We start from the raw sequence: 18968 nt of genomic DNA on the forward strand, positions 1-18968 counted from the left end.
AAATAAATAAATTAAAAAAAAAAAGAAAAAAAAAAACAAAAGGACTCCGGTGACTGAACTCCTCCCTGATCATTCTAACAGAAGAAATAAAGCAGTTAGAGATCGTCTGTTAACATATTAACTCAGCATGCCTTGGTGTTAGGCGTGCTTACCAGTTACAGTAAACGAGCCATTCAACACTCAGTTCTCCCCTCCCCAGTTTGCCTTCAATGAGCTCACTTTGCTTTGGTTTTTAACAATCTATGTTGTTTTAATGTAGGAAGTGTTTAACTTCAGATGGTTTGATTTACAATTTTTCCATTTTGTGATGTGAAAGCAATACGCATTCATTAGCAACTTGCGTGTGAATTTTGAATGTTAGTTCTTTCTGGAAAGGCTACGTGTATTACAGCAATAAGCTGCAATTTCCAGTCAGCCGTGCAACCATGAAAGGAACAATGAAGAGTCTACAGTGACATTTCTGAGCCTTAGTGTTTCACAGGTTAAAGGTGCGGCACATGTTTTGACCTATCATATTTTCAACTTAATTTTATTGTAACATTACCCCATTGCCAGTCAAGGAATTTTTGTGAATTGTATCTTGAGACATTTAAGCAGTAGAGAGTAAAGAATAAAATCAACTCCTACTTCTGAGCAGTCACATGTTTTGTTGTGATATTTCCTGGAGCTCCTCCTTTTTAAAGAGTGCTGTAGTTAGTCATCTCTCAGAAACGTCACAAGAAGTACACATTGTTCTGATACTTTTTATGTTTTCTTACATACATTTCTGGAATCATCTGTTCTGTCTTCCTTACTCTGTGTCCTTTCTTGGGGATTTTTGTGTCACATGGCAAAGAAAGCTTTTGTTTGCTGTTTATGTGCCCTTGCCTGCTTACTTCTTCAGAGGGTTCACACTGACAGGGTGTTATTGCTGAAAGAGTTAGAAGAAAGCATCCTTATTAGTTTCCTCGTTGTTGTGAACAAATACCTCGCGAGAAATAAAGAAGGGAAAAAGTCTAGTTTGGGCTCATGGTTTGGGGATATAAAGCTAGGAGTGGGAGCATGATGTCTCGTCAGAGGCCAGAAGCAGAGAGTGAGGAAGGCTACTGCTCACCCCACTTTTGCTTTTTTAGTCAGTCTGGAACTCCGGCTCAAATAATAGGTCTGGGCAGCTCTTCCCACTCTTTCAGGGTAGCTCTTCCCACCTCTGTTAAATATTCTGGGAAACTACTTCCCAGAAACTGAAAGATGTGTTTCATAGTGATTTTAAAACTAGTTAACTTGGCAGTGATGATTAACCTCCACAGCATCCTAAATGTATGGGTCTCTATAGTGTGAATAGTTGAAGCTGCTTAAAAATGATAAACGTGAAAGTGGATGGGAAGTTGGAAAAATGTGAATAAATTAAGACTACTCCAGACTAGTCATATTGAGGATCAGACTGCTGGGTGAATTGACTTTATCAAAGTAAATAGAGTTCTTGTTACTGGGCTTTATTGTACCTTTACACAAGCACAACGAAACCAACAAGCCTGCCGTGGGACTGATTACTTTTGAGTCAAATGTCAACTGCAGGCCTCCACCTAGTCGATTGGTGTGTTAGGTAAGCAGGGACACTGAACCGTGCTTCAGCAAGTAGAACTTTCTGTTGCCAGCCAGCTCATGTCTCTGCTTTCATATCCAGGCTGTAGCTCTCTGCTTCTCTCCTGGTTTCAGGTGCTACCTGATTCTTGGATCATCCAAGACAACACGAAGTCTCACTTGTGGGCCTACAGACAATTTCTGTTACAGAAAAGCTAGTTACTGAAAAACATTTTCAAGTCGAAGATGATCCCCAACAAACTGGCTCTGGTATTTATCCAACCAACTATATCTGGAGCGATGTTTGATTTTAATGGGACGCATTGCTTTTTAACATTTTATCCAGAGCAGTGGTTCTCAAGCTTCCTGGTGCTGCGACCCTTTAATACAGCTCCTCACACTGTGGCGACCCCCAACGATAATAGAACTTTGTTGCTACTTCATAGCTGTAATGAATTGGATTGTAAATATCTGTGTTCTTCAAAGGTCTTAGATGACCCCTGTGAAAGGATCATTTATCCCCAAAATTGTCATGACCCACAGGTTGAGAACGACCAATGTAGAGCCTTCCTTTAGGTTATGTAGCTGGGTTAATGTTGATCTCCTTACTCAAAGCCCAAAACCCATAGTCAAATAACTGCATGGGATAAAATGCAGAAAGCTTTTTGTCTGTCTCTTTACTGGTTGTGTTGCTAATGTGTAACAGAAAGGATATAATGAATTCTTAGAGATTCCTCATCAAAATAACAAAAGTGTCTGCTATTCTGATTTGAGAATGACTGTTAACAACCCAGCTTCAACTCATTCCATTTTCCCATTCGATAGCCGCCTATGTATTTGAACCTAACCTAGCTACCCCTTCTCTCTGGGTGAGGCATACTGTCCCAGTTATTCTAAGGTGGAGGAGAATGTGCTTTAGCAAATTGGAATACACTGGTTGTGAAAGCCCATCAGCTTCCTGAGGACTTTTCAGCAAAGTTCTACCCCATGGTTATGTTGATTTCTGGATAGTTAACAGACATGTCATGCCCCTTCTAGAAAGGTTTGGATATGTCAACATTATTCTGGAGACAGAATCAACTATATCTACTTGAAAAACAGGAATTTGTACCTCCAACCCAGGCCTGCAGAATCCTATATAGCTCAAGGCAGCCTGGGTCATTCTGGATAGTAAGTAACCATTGAGATGTATCGTTCACAGCGCATGGCGCTATGACAAATAAGTCTTCATTTTATTTTTCATTTAATTTATATTCTCTTCAAAATTTATTAAAATTCTAACTTATGGATGTTCAAGAACACAAAATATCTTGATAAATTGTCAGACTGCTATCCTACCTTGAAAACATCATACATGTTGTATGGCAGTCATTAATAAACTCCACTCGTAGGAAACTGTACATGTGAATATACAATTGTAGAAAGTCAAGGCAGTAACTAAAAAGATGACGTCATTGTCCCAGAGTGGCATCATTGTCCCGGAGCTGCCCATGAGCAAGCTGTTATTATTTGTATGAGATGATATTATTTCTTGACCATTTGAAGGTATTGTGGCTACATTAGCTGCTAATCAAACATTTCAGTTTATAACAATCCCATGTATGGCTATGATTGCTGAAGTGTGGCTCAAAAGGCAGTCCTTTCAAGGTTGCGTTCACGTTACGTGTGTCTTAAAGGCTTTCCCTTACTGAATTTGGTATGTGGTTACATTCTTGTTGGTATGTAATGGAAAACATGGCTTAACTCTGTGTGAGCTGATTCCAAAGCGCTCTCCAACATGAACTTCTCAAGAAATCTGTGGAGTATGTGTTATAATTGAAATACATATGCACAGTTTAATGTGTATTACATGCAATTGTGATTGCACAGCAAGTTATGCCATCTTTCTTGTTTGTTTTTGCTTGTATTGATTAGTAGTCCCACTTTATGAGATTTAATAATCTTTTTAACACAAGGCAGACATTGAAACTCCATGAAGATTTTTTTTTTTGATGGAGCCTGAAAATTGGAAAGTAAATCTCTTTCCTACTATGCTTTGGCACTATCTGGTTGCAGCAGTTTTCAAAATCATTGAGAGGGAAAGCACAGTGCAGTAAGCTAAGTCATGGGTTGCCAATATTGAGTTCTCCTTGTTGATTTTTTGAGCTACATAGATGCAGGCATATTATTTAACCTTTATGCCTCAGTGCTGATGTCTATAAAATAGAACTGATATTAGTACTTCTTTCTTAAGGCTATTAAAATTAAATCCATTATTTGTATAGTATATAAAACATTTCATTTTATGGCTATTTAATAAAGTATTATTTAATATTACTTGCTGTGATATTTATGAAGTTTTCCATTTAAGGGGTCATATCACTTTAAGTTTGTTTTTTCAGTGCCTCTTTAACTTCTTGTTGATGAGTACATTGTATGGAGAATTTTAACAGCAATAGAGTTTAACCCTGATGATTGTACTTCTTTGTCTTTTTTAAACCAAAAACTATTTGTAAAACTAAAGAACTGTTTTAAAAGCATGAGAAAATACTTACCCATTTCATAGTTCCATATAATGACAAGTCTATAATTTCTTTGAAAATAGTTTCTTCATTGTGCAGACATTCTGTCTCCATTCTAAGGGGATAATGTCGTGTCTTTATATATGTGCTTTTGAGCAGGCTGTTTGGAACATTCACTTTATGATTGATTTTCACCTCTATTTTTCTGCAAGAACTTTCCACTGTTTATCAGATTTTTTTTTTTTTGGTTTTTCCAGACAGGGTTTCTCTGTGGCTTTGGAGCCTATCCTGGAACTAGCTCTTGTAGACCAGGCTGGGTCTCGAACTCACAGAGATCCGCCTGCCTCTGCCTCCCGAGTGCTGGGATTAAAGGCGTGCGCCACCACCGCCCGGCTGTTTATCAGAGTTTTTAAAGCTCAGGTTAGTACATGACTTATCACTTACCAGTAACTAGTAAACAAACCATCTATCTCAATTATGCTTGAAACCTGTTCAATTGGACTAATTTATGATTTAGACACAGGGCAGAGAATGGTGGAATTAATTATAAGAGCTTGGTAGAGGGAAGTCTCAGTTTATTTTGTTTGAAGAGTCATCATTGTCACAGTACAGGCTCATCAGAGTGCAAGAAGCTGCTGGAATTGGAATTTACTTTAACTGTTGGGAGATTGTCCCAGTAAGTCAGCCGGCTCCTTATCAGGGAAGAAGATGATGGCAACAGACGTGAATCTGACAGCTAAGAGGTCAGAGTCCATGAGGGCCAGCAAAGCACAGCAGATGGTATCCCAGCATGTGGGTCAGCCATGGTGACACAGTCTGGAGGCAGCTGATATCTGGGCAGATAACCAGAGAGAGGGCTGGTCAGAGATGCTGAGACCCCAGGGTTGAGATTGGGTGAAAGGAATAGTAAGCCATCCAGGTTGCTGAGGCAGAGGCTAAATTCTGTGTGGTCACTGTAAAATGAAAGTGGTGATATTTCTGGTGTGGGAGTGATTGAGTGAGCCAGGCATGTCTTCGTAGATACCCTGACTTTGAAATTCTTCAGTCAAGGGTCATGTGACTTTTTTCCATGAATCGTAAAATTCAAGTGAGTTGATCAATAAGTGTCGCTTTATTACTAATGAGGATAATTAGAAGGCAACTTAGAACTGGCTTAGCCAGTTTTACCTTAGAAAGTTTCAGTAGCTTGCAGAAGAGCCGGAATATCTGACAGTTGGAACTGATCGCATGCAGCCAAGTTTAAGTGACCCGTGAAACATGGGCATGTTATGCTTTTTGGATTTTTTTCCCATGGAAAGAAGACATAGGAGAAAAGAGTGGAGGCAGGTGGTTACTTACTGCTGAAGCCTACCTACAGAGGAAGAGAAACAGAGGAAATTGCTGAGCTAATTTCTTTATAGTGACATGCTCGTGTTCTGGCCTTTCTCCTGTCAGGGTCATAGTCTCTTACTTGGGGATATTCTATATCAAACCAAGTTGTAGGAGGACATTGGACATTGATTCTCCTCAGTTCAGATTTAAACAGCCTTCTCTTGTTGGGCTCAGACTTTACAAATACTGATATATCTACAATCAATGGAAAAATCCTCAAAACAAAATTCAAGCATTCTCATGCTTTACATTTTGAAGATTTATTTATTTATTTATTTATTTATTTATTCATTTATTGTCTTTTGTATGGATATCGAGTACCTTCATACCTACCATGTGCATGCCTAGTGCCTGTGGAGGCCAGAAATGGGAAACAAATCTGCTACATCTGGAATTATAAATGGTCATGAGCTTCTTGACATGGGTGCTAGAAATTGACCCCAGAACCAGGACCTTTACAAATGCAGCAAGTGTATTTAACTACTCAAACATTACCCCCACACTGTATCTATAGTAAAGAAAATTTTATTTTTGTAGGTTGCTATGAAGTTTTGAAACTTATATCAGTTTTTCAATGACTTTTTAATGAGAGGAAAATGTGTTTTATTTTTAAAATAGGCATTCTTTATCAGGTGAATGTGGTCTAGTGATGGCATTTACTTAGCCAATGGCAATTAACCTAAGTGAATATTTAATTACTTCATTCTTGTGGAGTGTAATGGTTTGAATTCTGTACTACTGTACAGCTTTATGGCAGGTTATTCACCTTATAGGGCTTTACTTTCTCAATTTTTCTGTTCTACATACAATACTGTAATTTTGGTACGCCTCATGGAATCACAATGATAGACATCTTTCCCTTGTTGTTGGAAAGCTCATATTTAAAGTCATTCAAATATTCTCTGTTCTTACTTTACTCACAATATGAACATAATTGTATCTGTCCAGTGCTACTAGAGAAACAGATCTAATAGGGGAAAAATTACAAGGATTGGTTTAAATGTCTTTGGGAGCCGGCAGAAGGGCTGGCCAGAAACTCTGGAGCCATAGCTGAAATGTCTCTCCACAGATAGAATTTCATCTTTCCAAACCCTCTTTCTTCTCTCTGGTCTTTCGAGTGATTGGATCTGGTCCACCCTGATTGTTGAATATAAACTTCTTAGAGTCAGTTAATTACAGAGGCTATGATGTCTGCAAAACTCCTCACAGCAACACCTACGTCAGTATGTGATAGATATTGAGGACAATGGCCTCAACAATCTGACTCACAGAATTGTCATCGAGGTCCAAACTTCGTCATCTTCGAATCCTTGTATCTTTTCTTAAAGTACCCTTAATCTCAGGAGCAATGAAAAAGTCATTCTTCTGTAATATGACACAACTCTTTAGAAGCATGTTTTGTAACCAAAACCATACTAACCATTTCTGGGAAGAAAATATACTACTAGGTGATAGTCTCTATTCTTTACATCATGTTACTTAAACACCATGGTACAGCTATAATTGCTATGTGTAATAAAGTTTAGATAAGTGCTTAAAGGGAAGATGAAAGCAAAACTGTACACGTAAAGTAAAATAAACAGTCATAATTATGGCTTATAGCCAGAGCTGGTAGGCTTTACTGCACACTCTTCTGAAAACCATTCATTATTCCTTTTGCTTTCAAGCAAGCACCTTGATACATTAGAGTTCTTTGCCTGGTAGAGACCCACACTATCCTTCAGGGATACATTTGAAAGAAGCTATATTGCAATAGTTGTCCATCTGCATATACTATGCATATATTATACACAAACATCTATGAGCCAGATTCTAGTTTCTCTTCCTGCCAGTGAGTTATAATGAAGTCTTGATGAAGTCATATGTGGGAGATGATAGGAAAAAAGGTGATAAGAGAATATGTTAGGATATGGACGTTTGGGCTAGCTCCTGATTAAATTAGGATTTGCTTCAGTTCTGTCTTATGTTTCCATTTACTGTTGAGCTTCTTTTGTACTAGTCAGTGCAGCAACTAGTTCATGATGCATATGGTAAGTTGGTGGTTCATTGTAGACATTACTAGGAAGACTTAGAAAAAAGTTAAACAGATGCTATTTCTCACAAAGAGGGTAGCTATCTGCAGGAGAGTCCGCGGGCTTTACTGTGATTCACCTGTAGGGTCTGCTGTGAGCTGCACACTGCATCCCTGTCAGCTACTGGTACGTAAAGCATCATCATCTGATGAGTCATAGCCCCAAACTGCAGAACACGGAAGCCTGACCTTTTTTGCAGAGCCTTCTCTTACTCACTTCTAACTTGTGGCTTTTGTGATCACTAAGGAAATGGGCCACAGCAGCTTATACAAGATAAAAATGTGTTGCTTTCCAAAAATCTAGGGGCCTATTAGACACTGCTTTATTGGGGTGGTCATCGGGGCAATGTGACTTTCATTTTACCTTTGAGGAAATTTACTCAAATGCTTCACCTCTAGAAATTCAGCATGTATGGAAAAGTCAATATAGGCCAAAGAGGTTAGCTAATTTGAAGGGTGGTGGGGTTTTACGTCTATACCCATCAATTCCTTGATGGTGTCATGAATCTCTGTAGAGTCAAGAAATCTGGTTTTGTTTTGTCTTACCATGCACAAACTGTGGTGGAGGCTTTCACTCACATAGTCCCTACCATGATAATACACTCAGAGAACCAATGCAGACATCATACCAGTTGCTTTAAATGTGAACAATTCAGTAATACATTATGGAATGAGGAAATAGCCATGAACACACTATCCTGTTCACATAAGCTAAACTCAACCATCCTCTGTAGAAGGAGCAGGGCCACTTCCCACCTCCCAGCTCCCGGCCACCAGCTAGCTTTACCCAAAATAATTACATGGGAACTGTATTCTTTTAAACACTGCCTGGCCCATTAGTTCTAGTCTCTTATTGGCTAGCTCTTACATCTTGATTAACCCATTTCTATTAATGTGTGTAGCACCACGAGGTGGTGGCTTACCAGGAAGGATCTTAACCTGTCTCCATCTTGGAGAGGAGAGCTATAGCATCTGCCTCACTTCCCTTCTTCCCAGCATTCTGTTCTGTCTAATCTGCCTATCTAAGCTGCTGTCCTATCAAAGGCCAAGGAAGTTTCTTTATTAACCAATGAAAGTAACACATAGACAAATGACCCTCCTCCATCAACCCTCCTAATCTCTCTGAGCTCCTACAGACTGTAGACTAAGTGATGTTTATGATTCTTGGTCATAGTTTCATTTTGAAGCTACTGTCCAGTACTTTGTGAACAGAATGAATAAAAATCCTTTCCTTGATGTGGTCACTATAATAAATAACTAGAGGTCTCTTTGGGGAAGGAGAGGAGGAGACAGGTAAACATTACATTTTTGTTAGTATAGAGCCCTTTCTCCTGCCTTCATGCAGGGGAGTTTGCTCTGTGGAGTGGTTTCTCTGGGACTGGATGGAAGCCTGAGATGATTTGAGTAGTGCCCACCACTACCGGAGCTCCTTTGTTTAGGAAGATGAAGGAAGACTTTAGCAGGTTGGCCCTTTCCTTCCCAGGAGCACAAAAAGCAATGAAGAAGAGTACAGTCTCCACAAGCCAGATTGTTCAGGTTTTGTTTCTTGTCTAGTGAGCACTGTACATACTGCAGTCAGATGGTTTTGATGGCTGGGTGACGTTTCTGTCCTTTATAACATCTACCTTATTTATAATGAAGTACTCCCCAATGGTCCCTGCTGCTGTGGGAACCTGTTATCACTATTGAATTTAGGGAATTTAGAGATGAGAGTCCATTTCTAAAATCCCCACTGTAATGAACGAAGAACTCTTCATGGGTGCCTGAGCCCCCTTGCAAATTTGTTTCTCATAGTTATGCTGAAAGGTGCATTGTAATGAACTTCCTGGGAGAGGTCATCAGATCTTACATGATTAATCCACTCTATCTTTTCCATCTCCACAAGCCTTTAGATACCTTCCTTGTTCGTTTATTAAAATAGTCAATTATGGTATCTTAATGAATACCACCTTTTGGTTCATACTTTGGTCAACTGCAAAATGTTCTAACCTTTTCCAACCCATTTAGCTAAAACATTGAATCTACATTCTCTGCTTAGAGATCTCAGACCAATAAGTTCCTTCCACTATCATACAACTTGTTAACTATCTAGTCCTACACCATTCCCCAAATTTATATCTATATAAATTGGGGAATTTTTTTGTTCCTTTGATATGGAGCATATATTGTGTTTTACCTTCTGGAGTCTAGGAGGTAGAGTCATCAATCAAGAAACAAAGCTATAGCAGGGTTGGTCCTGAGGAGAACATCATTTACTTGTATATACATACCTCAGGTATTCATATTTCTTAGTAAAACACATATACTATGGTCTGTGTTCTCTTTTACTCTGGTGGGTATCCCAGCTAACTTCTAGTTAAGTGAAGGAAACAATTATCCAAGCTTTCAGCTAGTTACTTTATTGTAGAACCAAGCATTGAAAGCTCATGAGCCTGTCTGTGGCTGACATCTCAGATGTAAACCACAACAGTTAGCCTTGGTTCTTTGTCTTTACCCAAGAAAACTTGTATCTGAAATTGTTGCTCTCAGCTATATATTCATTGGGAGCACTCATAAGTGTCACCAAAGTGCTGATAAATGCATTATTATTTCTTTCAGCTTCATTATACATGGGGGGATGGTTTACCTCCAAACTGCAGCTACTCATTGAGTACTAGAATTGTAATTTGTTGTAGTGTCTTAAATTGCAAAGGACTAACAATAGATTAATCTCTTAGAACTGGTGTGGCTTTAGTGTTAGTGCAATCTATAGCATTTTGTAGGGAGTCTAATCACTAATAATGAGTAAATAAACAAATGTGTTTGGAGTCTCTCATTTTGAGGTCGTCTGCAATGCTGCTTCTAATCTCACCATAGTAAGAATTATTACTTTCCAGTAATTTTTTTCTCCCCCTCCAATTATATTTGTATTTATTGAGCTATTTTTTTTCAGTTGTGTATTTCTAATTTTTAAAAGCTTAGGGAGTAGACTAACTTAAACACTGACTCTCAGCCACACCTCAATGTACTCATTAAGCTAATTCATTTCTCTCAAATCAGTTTGCAGCTGTGTGATTCATGCTGGAGTCACTGAAGGATATCACTAAAGATATGGGCTTTGACTAACGTCAGACATGTTGTGTTGCATGTGACAGCATTCAGAAACTCTAGTTGTACTCTTGGACTCTGTCCATCATGCCAAAAACAGCAGTGGTATCTTTCCCGTATGGCGAATATGTTTTAACCTTGGTTGATGCCTGAAGTCATAGAGATTATCAAATCCTGTATGTAATATAGGGTTTTGGTCGTTGTTTATCCTAGACAGTGCAAGCACCAGTAGTTTATGTATTTGTATTGGATTCATGATCTGAGTTCATATCTTGACACTGTCAATTCTGAACCTGTGCATTTTGAAGCCTTTTTCCCCCCAGATTGCTTCTTGTAGGCCGACTTTTCTTTCCTGTCTGCCAGTTCCCCAATAACTGACACACAGACTCAATATTAATTATAAATGCTCAGCCAATACCTTGACCTTATTACTAACTAGCTCTACTAGCTCTTACAACTTAAATTAACCCATTTCTATTAACCTATGATTGCCATGTGGTGTGTGACTTTACCTTTCTGTCCTCCAGCATGTCTTGCTCCCCTGAACCTCCTGGCCACTCCTCTGACTCTGCCCTTCTCTTCCCATCATTCTCAGTTTGGCTCTCCCACCTAACTTTATCCTGTTCAACTATTGGCTAGTCAGCTTCTTTAAAACCAATCACAGTGACATATAGTCACACATTGTAAAGGAATATTCCACAGCTTCTCATGAAATGGGGTTGATTATAGGTATCTTGATAGAGTTATCATAATGCCAATTTGATAGCATCTTTTGATTGCTTAAAACAACAACATAAAAATTAATTCTATTCTGTTCTATGCTTTAGTCAGGCTTCCACCCAAATTAGAACTTTAGTATTTTTGCTGTTGTTTTTGAAGGTTCTAAGTTTGCTTTTCTTTTTTGTCTTCTCACTTAGAGGAGCAATAAGGAAAAGTTCCTAAAAACTGAGAATAGTGGGGGTAAGGCAGAGAAATACACCTTGTGTTTTTGTTACAGTTTGACTACGAAAAATGTTCCCCACAGTCTCAAATTCTGAATGTTTGGTCCCTTGGTAGCAGCATTTTGGAAACTTTAGAAGGTGTGGCCCAACTGGAAAAGAATGTCAGTAGGACAAGGATTTGGGGGTGTCTTCTTGCTCTTTTTCTGACCATAATCAAGTAAATAGCTCACTTCTGCCTCCGCCCTTCACCCCTCGGCCACTCCTGCTCCTGTGATGGCCTGCTATGCGATGGAGTCAAGAAAGCATGAGCTGAGGAAAGACTCTGCAAATGGTAAACAAAAACACTTTTCCTTAAGTTGATTCAGCCAGGCATTTCATGACTTATGCAAAAGAACTATCAGTGCTCATGTAAATTAGGGATAATGCTGTGTGATTTATAAAATTGTTAGGAAGATTAGCCAAGCTAGCATTTGTATGCTTGCTTAAAACTTTGTGTGTTACACATAGCAATTGCTCCCTGATGTTATTATCACTGACACTAACTTTAGTGCTATTACTGCTACCTTAATGCGGGGGATTTGTTTGTAGCGCATAAACTTTCTAAATGACAAAGTTCGGATATTTTACTTAACGTATTAGAGCTTGGTGCTTGTGTATAAAATAGAAAAATCAGTGTTCGCTGTCCATTAATACTATTTAGTGTTGAAAAACAACAAAATTCATAAAGATTTTCTTACAGTTCCTGTCCACGCAAAGCGCCTGGTGATATTACGGGGAGCAATGCCATTTACTTGCTTTAACAAATGGGTTGGGCACTGCAGACCACCTCATAATGTTAATTTAATTTAATGTCAATGTTAATGGAGCTAATGTTTTATATGAGTGTTAAAGAGCAGGATAGGGTTATTTAAATTTTTAATTGAGATATTTTTCATGAGAAGTGAAAAGTAGACTTTATCACATAGTCACGAGGACGTTTTGAATGAACCACGCTTTAGTCTCATGTTAGTTACAAGAAATGGATGGTTAGCGACACTGAAAAATTACCTCTGATGGAGATCTATATTTCTCTTGACAATTAGTATTCATCAACTGATTTGGCAAAGATCATAAAATTTATAAATTATATAGTACACTTATACTTTTTTTTTTTGGTTTTTCGAGACAGGGTTTCTCTGTGGCTTTCGAGCCTGTCCTGGAACTAGCTCTTGTAGACCAGGCTGGTCTCGAACTCACAGAGATCCGCCTGCCTCTGCCTCCCGAGTGCTGGGATTAAAGGCATGCGCCACCACCACCTGGCTCACTTATACTTTTTTTTTTTGGTTTTTCGAGACAGGGTTTCTCTGTGGCTTTCGAGCCTGTCCTGGAACTAGCTCTGTAGACCAGGCTGGTCTCGAACTCACAGAGATCCGCCTGCCTCTGCCTCCCAAGTGCGGGGATTAAAGGCGTGCGCTTTTTAAAAGCCAAGAAAATTATGTGTGTTGTTACTTTTCTTGTCACCTATACCGAACACCTAGAAAAGATGACAGAAGGAAGGCAAGGCTTATTTTGGTGATGACTTAAAAGAATCTAGTAGGGACAGTAGAAAGGGGTTTGATAGAAAGAGGAGCGTGTTAGTAGAACTCTCTGAATCTCCACGGGTCAAGAAGTGGAATGAAGGCCTTGCTGAGGCCAACGTTGAGGTCCTTGGCCTGTGCTGCTGCCCGGGCCATGTCTGGGTCTATGGTCCTGCTGCAGCAGGAGGTCGAGTTGATGTCCGTGGCCTATGTTACTACTGAAAACCGTATGGATGCCTGTTTGTGCTGCTGCCTAAAGCCATGTTGTTATGGGCTGGGCTGCCTCCAGTGGACTGTCACCTGAGACCATGCTGAAGCCTGTGACACATACTGTCCCCAGAGTCTAGGTGGATATCTGTGGTCTGTGCTATTGCCAGATACCAGGTGGAAGTCCATGGACCGTGCTTCTGCTGACTGAAAAGGACAAGGAAGGATCTTTAGCAGTAGCATCAGTGACTGCAGACTCACAGTTGAGAAAGAGAGACAGGGAAGGCTTCTGTGACAGCTTCTACCCTCACCCCACCCCCGGAAAAAAGTAACAACTTAAATTAGAAGCTATTGAAGAGAACTCTTAAAAATTGTGGTGAACGATACTGAAGTGTAGCTCTCCACAACAGATGACTACTTGGGCGGCGGGTGTTAGGAAGGATCCGTTTTCTTTAAGGGACTGGCCCCTGGGAATTTGATCATGCTCTAGTAACTGTATGATAACACAAATTGGACTTTTTTTTCTCTTCAGCAATTTTTTGGAGGGGAGACCATAGGGATCGGTGGACATGGGAAGAGTGGGAAGTAAAGGTGATGGGGGGCATTCTGTGAAATCCCCAAGTAATCAAGGAAAAAAATGATGAAGGAGGAGAAGAAGGAGGAAAAGAAGGAAAGAAGCTAAAGGCTGAAAATGCTGGCGTCAGCTGGCTTTCTCCTTTTCTCCTTCATCACTTTCATTCGGTCCCAGACCCCATCTCGTGAGATGACACAGCTGACATTCAGGATGGATCGTTCCTTCTCTGTTAAACCTGGGGAAATGGCCTCACAGATGCTCCCAAAGATGTGTCCCATTAATGGATAAAATGTTTCTCAGTCCAGTCAAGCTGACGAACAAAATAACCTGTCACAAAGCGTTAGCGTAAATGTTAGTATTCTTTTGGAAGGGTGTTTTCAGAGTAACTGGCACTGGGAATGTTCAGTCCTTATCATGCTTCTTTCAAAGGAGATTAAAAAAAAAGTTACACAATGCAAGTCTTTTATACCAGAACTTTGGAGGCAGAGACAGGCGGATTATTGTGAATTAGAGGCCTGGTTTACAGAGTGAGTTCTAGGACAGCTAGTTATTTCAAAAAAAAAAAAATTCTGTCTGGAAAAACAAACCAAAAAACCAAAAAACCAAAATCTGACAGCTGAGAGATTTCCATGAAAGCTGTTTTTAGAGGACATAAACATAAAACATAGCTAGGCATGATGGTGCACGCCTTTAATCCCAGCTCTCAGGAGGCAGGGGCAGGTGGATCTCTGTGAGTTCAAGGCCATTCTCATCTATATAATGAGTTCCAGGAAAGCCAGAACTAGTAGAGAGATCCAGTTTCAAAAAACAAAAATAAAACAAATAACAAACCCCTAATAAATAAATAATAACAAGTAAATAAATGAATAAGAAAGAAAAGACAAGTAAAATAAAAGTCCTCCTTGAAATAACATAAGACAGATAACCAACAAAGAAAAAGAAAAATGGAAACATTTATCCTGTATGGCATATTATTATGTTTTGCAAGAACACAGAAATTACCAGCCATGTTCATTTTTCTGTACAAATTAATTAGAAGATAGCAAACAAATTTTTAAATGTATAAAAAGGCTAAATATAATCATTTGCTGTTATTTCTGAACAGTAGCAGGGCCTGGTAAACTTTATTGCATAGAAGGAAAGTCTCCTTAAAACACTGTCTGTGTGGTCTGGGCCCGAGCTGTTGCTGTGGTCCTGCTGCAGCTGGGGTTTGTGCTGATATCCATGGCCTGGGTTGCCAGGGGAGGAGGGGGATCTTGGGCTGAGACATCTACCTCAACTATAAACTGTTTGAGCATGAGAAGGGGAGAAACCTATAGATCTAAAGCTGCAGGCTCTCCATGAGCAGAACAACACAGGAAGTCCTGGAGAGGGAGCTGGCGGTTGTGGGCGAGGGGGATCCCTGGTGAGAGCCCAATGTGGATGGTGGTTGTGACAGATGACAGAGGCCTCCAGCCAGACTGATGACTCATGGCAATGAACACTTGCAAATGAAGAAGAAAGGACTAGAGGGTGAAATGTGTGTGTGACTCACCGGGCCACTCCACAGCTTCCACAGGGAGACCGACCTATCTTCCTTCCCTTCCTTCCTTCCTTCCTTCCTTCCTTCCTTCCTTCCTTCCTTCCTTCCTTCTTCCTTCCCTCCCTCCCTCCCTCCCTCCCTCCCTCCTTACCTTCTTCCCTCCTTTTCCCCCTCTCTCCCTCCCGTTTTCATTTTCTTTCTTCTTTATTGTTCTACTTGGTTTTCCTTTTAAACTTTGTTTTGCTTCTGTGGGTGGCGGTTGCAAGGGCAGAGGGCAGATGTGGGTTAGGAACTATGGTGAGAAGAAGGGAATGGAGAGAAGGGTGGTATCAGGGTGGCATGATGTAAAAATCACAGAGAATCAATAAAAGTTAATGAAATAAAAACTTGGTGGGTTTATTACACAGCTTCATTCCTGTGGGCACGAGCAAATAAATTGGGATTCTGCTCTGCCTTGCAAGACAAAGTGATGTCGTGAAAAGAACAGTGGCCCAGATCTCAGAAGACCTAATTCTGCTGTTGTGACTCCAGCAAGTCAGCCAGGCCTACTGGAGTCCAGGTGCAGAACTTCACAAGCAAGATAAAATAAGTTAAATGTTTTCTTTTCCGAAGACTGTTGCAATTCCAACCTTCCATAGTCCTGGACCCCTGCTCCTTAATAAGCCAAAGCCATAGTTACATTCTCCTTTCCTAGGTCTCATGGCTGAGAGCTGTCAGGGCATATGGTGCATAAGTAATGTATCAGGTAGACATCTATTACTGGGGCACATGCCTGAGATAATCAGTTAGTGAAGGGGAAAGCTACAGCTTTGTAGATTCGAATCTACATTTGGCTCACACCATTGCTTTTAGGCCCATAAAACAACCCTTTCACAACAGGGACCACAAAGAAATTCATTGCTTTGTCTCTGGGACAGGAAAAAAACAATGAAGAGTAGAGTCCCACTGTCCCTTCAAGGGTCTGTCTCCAAGGACCTAGAACCCACGTTGCGTCATACCACATAAGGTGTCCTTTTGCAATGCCACTGTAAGAATAAGGACTGCTGAGTACAAACCACAGAGAAGATACCAGAGTTAGTTAGGAAGAAACAGTCCCGTGGCTTCCAACAGAATAAAGGCTCATTGTGTCTATTACTAAGCAGTTAAGCAGAATGTGTTCTCATCTGGAAATGAGTAGTTTATTCAGAAAAATATATTGGGAGCTGATTTTAAATGGAAAAGATTGTAACATGCTTATTGAAGGCTTAAAAGCTAACATCTGCATTTAAGAGAAAACATAACATATTTTTTGAGGTCTGGGCTATCTCAGGATGTTTTTTTTTCCTAGTACCATCTATTTACCTGTGAATTTTATGCTTTCATTTTTCTTAACAGTAGAGTAAAAGTCCTCTGTGCAAATATTCAACAATCAAACCAAACCAACCACAGAAATTGCAGAGATCAATTAGTCAAGTATTTGTAAGTCATAAACCTGTCCTGAGGCAGGGCTGATATAACCAGTGACACTTCATTGAAGAAAACTTACCTTCTTTCTTCTAGGGGATCAATTTAAAAAAGCATCTTGGCTAGAGTTGGGATTTTCTGCTTACCTTCCCTCATCTGTTCTGGGATTCTGTCTGGCTTGAGCTTTTTTTTGGGGGGTGGGGGTGGGGGTCTTGTCCATGCTGCTGCAGTCTCTATCACTTCATCTGAGCATTCACCCTGATGTGTCAGGAAATGTTTCTCTGGAGTCATCCACTTCTGCATCTTAAAATCTTCAGAAGTCTTTCTTAAAAGTAAACAGTTTTATTTAATTTAAACAGTTGATTGTTTAAGAAACAATTTGGAAAAGTTGAGAAATAACTTATGTACAACTTATATTGTTTCAACTAGAAAAATTATTTAGGATAGGATAACTAGATTCTTTGGATATATGAAGCTTTTTACGTGAAAGATCAAGCAAAGTTTGAAAAGATACGTTTTATAGATAAGCATGCTTCTACCAAAAGAAATTATTGTTCTGGTATATGAAAAAAATAATATAATACATCATCTAATGATGGTTAATATTTATAAAAGTTACAGGTAGTCCAATGATAACATATAAAATATTTATAAATATTTAAATATATAAAATATATTATTCTATCTAATATTTTCTAAATATATACTGACAGTAGATATCAGTATCTAAACAAACAAGAAAGAGGAATTGATATATTTTAGAAGTGTTCCTAACAACAAAATTTGAGATGTTTTCAAGAGTGAAAATATCTGGTTTGATATAGTCTGTATGTAGAAGTAATTTTTATGACACATGGGTATATTAGAGTTGACTCATCTTTCTTTGGCCTCATTTCTTTCTGATCAAAAGAAAAAAAGCAGGATCCTTGGGAGGGTAGTTATTTCTGCCACGTGTAAAGTGCCATGGACCAGCGCTGAGATAAGTAGGAGTTGCTGCTAGTCATTACCGAGACTTTCTGTGTGAATTTGGTGAAAGTTTTCGTCTTGTGCTGCTCATGAGCAGGCTAAAGGTTACAAAGAGTGTTTTAGGTTTTTCAGTGACAGAGCTAACGCTATCCAAAGATGTCTTGACTCTAGCACCTGTGTCTCTGCCCTCAAGGGAGATGCCAGAGCAGGAGTTCAGTGTCTCACTTCTCTGCTCCTGTCATTCTCTGGCCCCTTTGGTATCATTTTCTTGGCATTTCGATTTGCTTGGGAAATTTTCATGAAAATAATATTCTAATGTTGTTAACATACCCTTTGTTCTCCTGGGTGTCAGTCACCATGGTGATGAGAGGAAATCAATATCTGCAGGTATTGAGATGAAGCACTGGCTCCTCTATTGTTACAGGAACAGCGGTCATATTTGGTTCATGACTCATGTGATTCTACAGGGACTTAATTTGGTCACCTTCCAACAATTACTCCCAAGTCCAGTTATATTCACAGGTACTAGGGGCTGTGATTTTGACATATCATTTTGAGATATATACTCCACTCATGACCCTAAATTTGACATTTCTGTTACAACTGGAATATGATTGGCTGCGAACGACCCCTTAAGGCAACATCGAGAGTGGCTGAGATCATTCAACTGAATATCACGTAGTCCTTCAGCATCGTAATAGTGGGTTTTTTTTTTAATCACTTCTTTCACAATTGCATTTTCATGATTGTGTGGTTATTCTGGTGTTTAAAGGTCTGTGAGATGGTGCTTTCAACAAGCTCTGTGTGATGTGTTGCAATGCAAGGAGAATATCAATTGACACAGTCAGTACATTAGGCTGATGACTCTGTGACAGGTCCTACGACAGGAAGACAATGACTGACATCAGAAGCACAGCTTTCAGTAGCAGCAGCAGCTTTGTGAACAGGCTTTAGTGAATCACCACGGCAGCTGCTCTTTTTCCCAGAGCTAGATAAGCCCCGACATGGAAAAGGTGCTATTAGAGGAAGCGTGCATTCAGATAGGACGTATTGGCCACGTAGTCATGATCAGTTGGGGAGGAAAAAAGACTTTTTACATTAAGTATTATTTTAATTTATTTATTTATTAAAGATTTCTGTCTCTTCCCCGCCACCGCCTCCCATTTCCC

General features: G+C 39.6%; 1 protein-coding gene across 1 annotated transcript in view; it reads left to right on the top strand.

The window, feature by feature from the left end:
- Pkib (cAMP-dependent protein kinase inhibitor beta) overlaps nucleotides 1–18968 on the top strand; it is a 95569-nt gene that overhangs the window by 28484 nt on the left and 48117 nt on the right. The window lies entirely within an intron of this gene.

This window comes from Microtus ochrogaster, linkage group LG9, assembly GCF_000317375.1.
Source record: "Microtus ochrogaster isolate Prairie Vole_2 linkage group LG9, MicOch1.0, whole genome shotgun sequence".
NCBI classification, from domain to species: Eukaryota; Metazoa; Chordata; class Mammalia; order Rodentia; family Cricetidae; genus Microtus; species Microtus ochrogaster.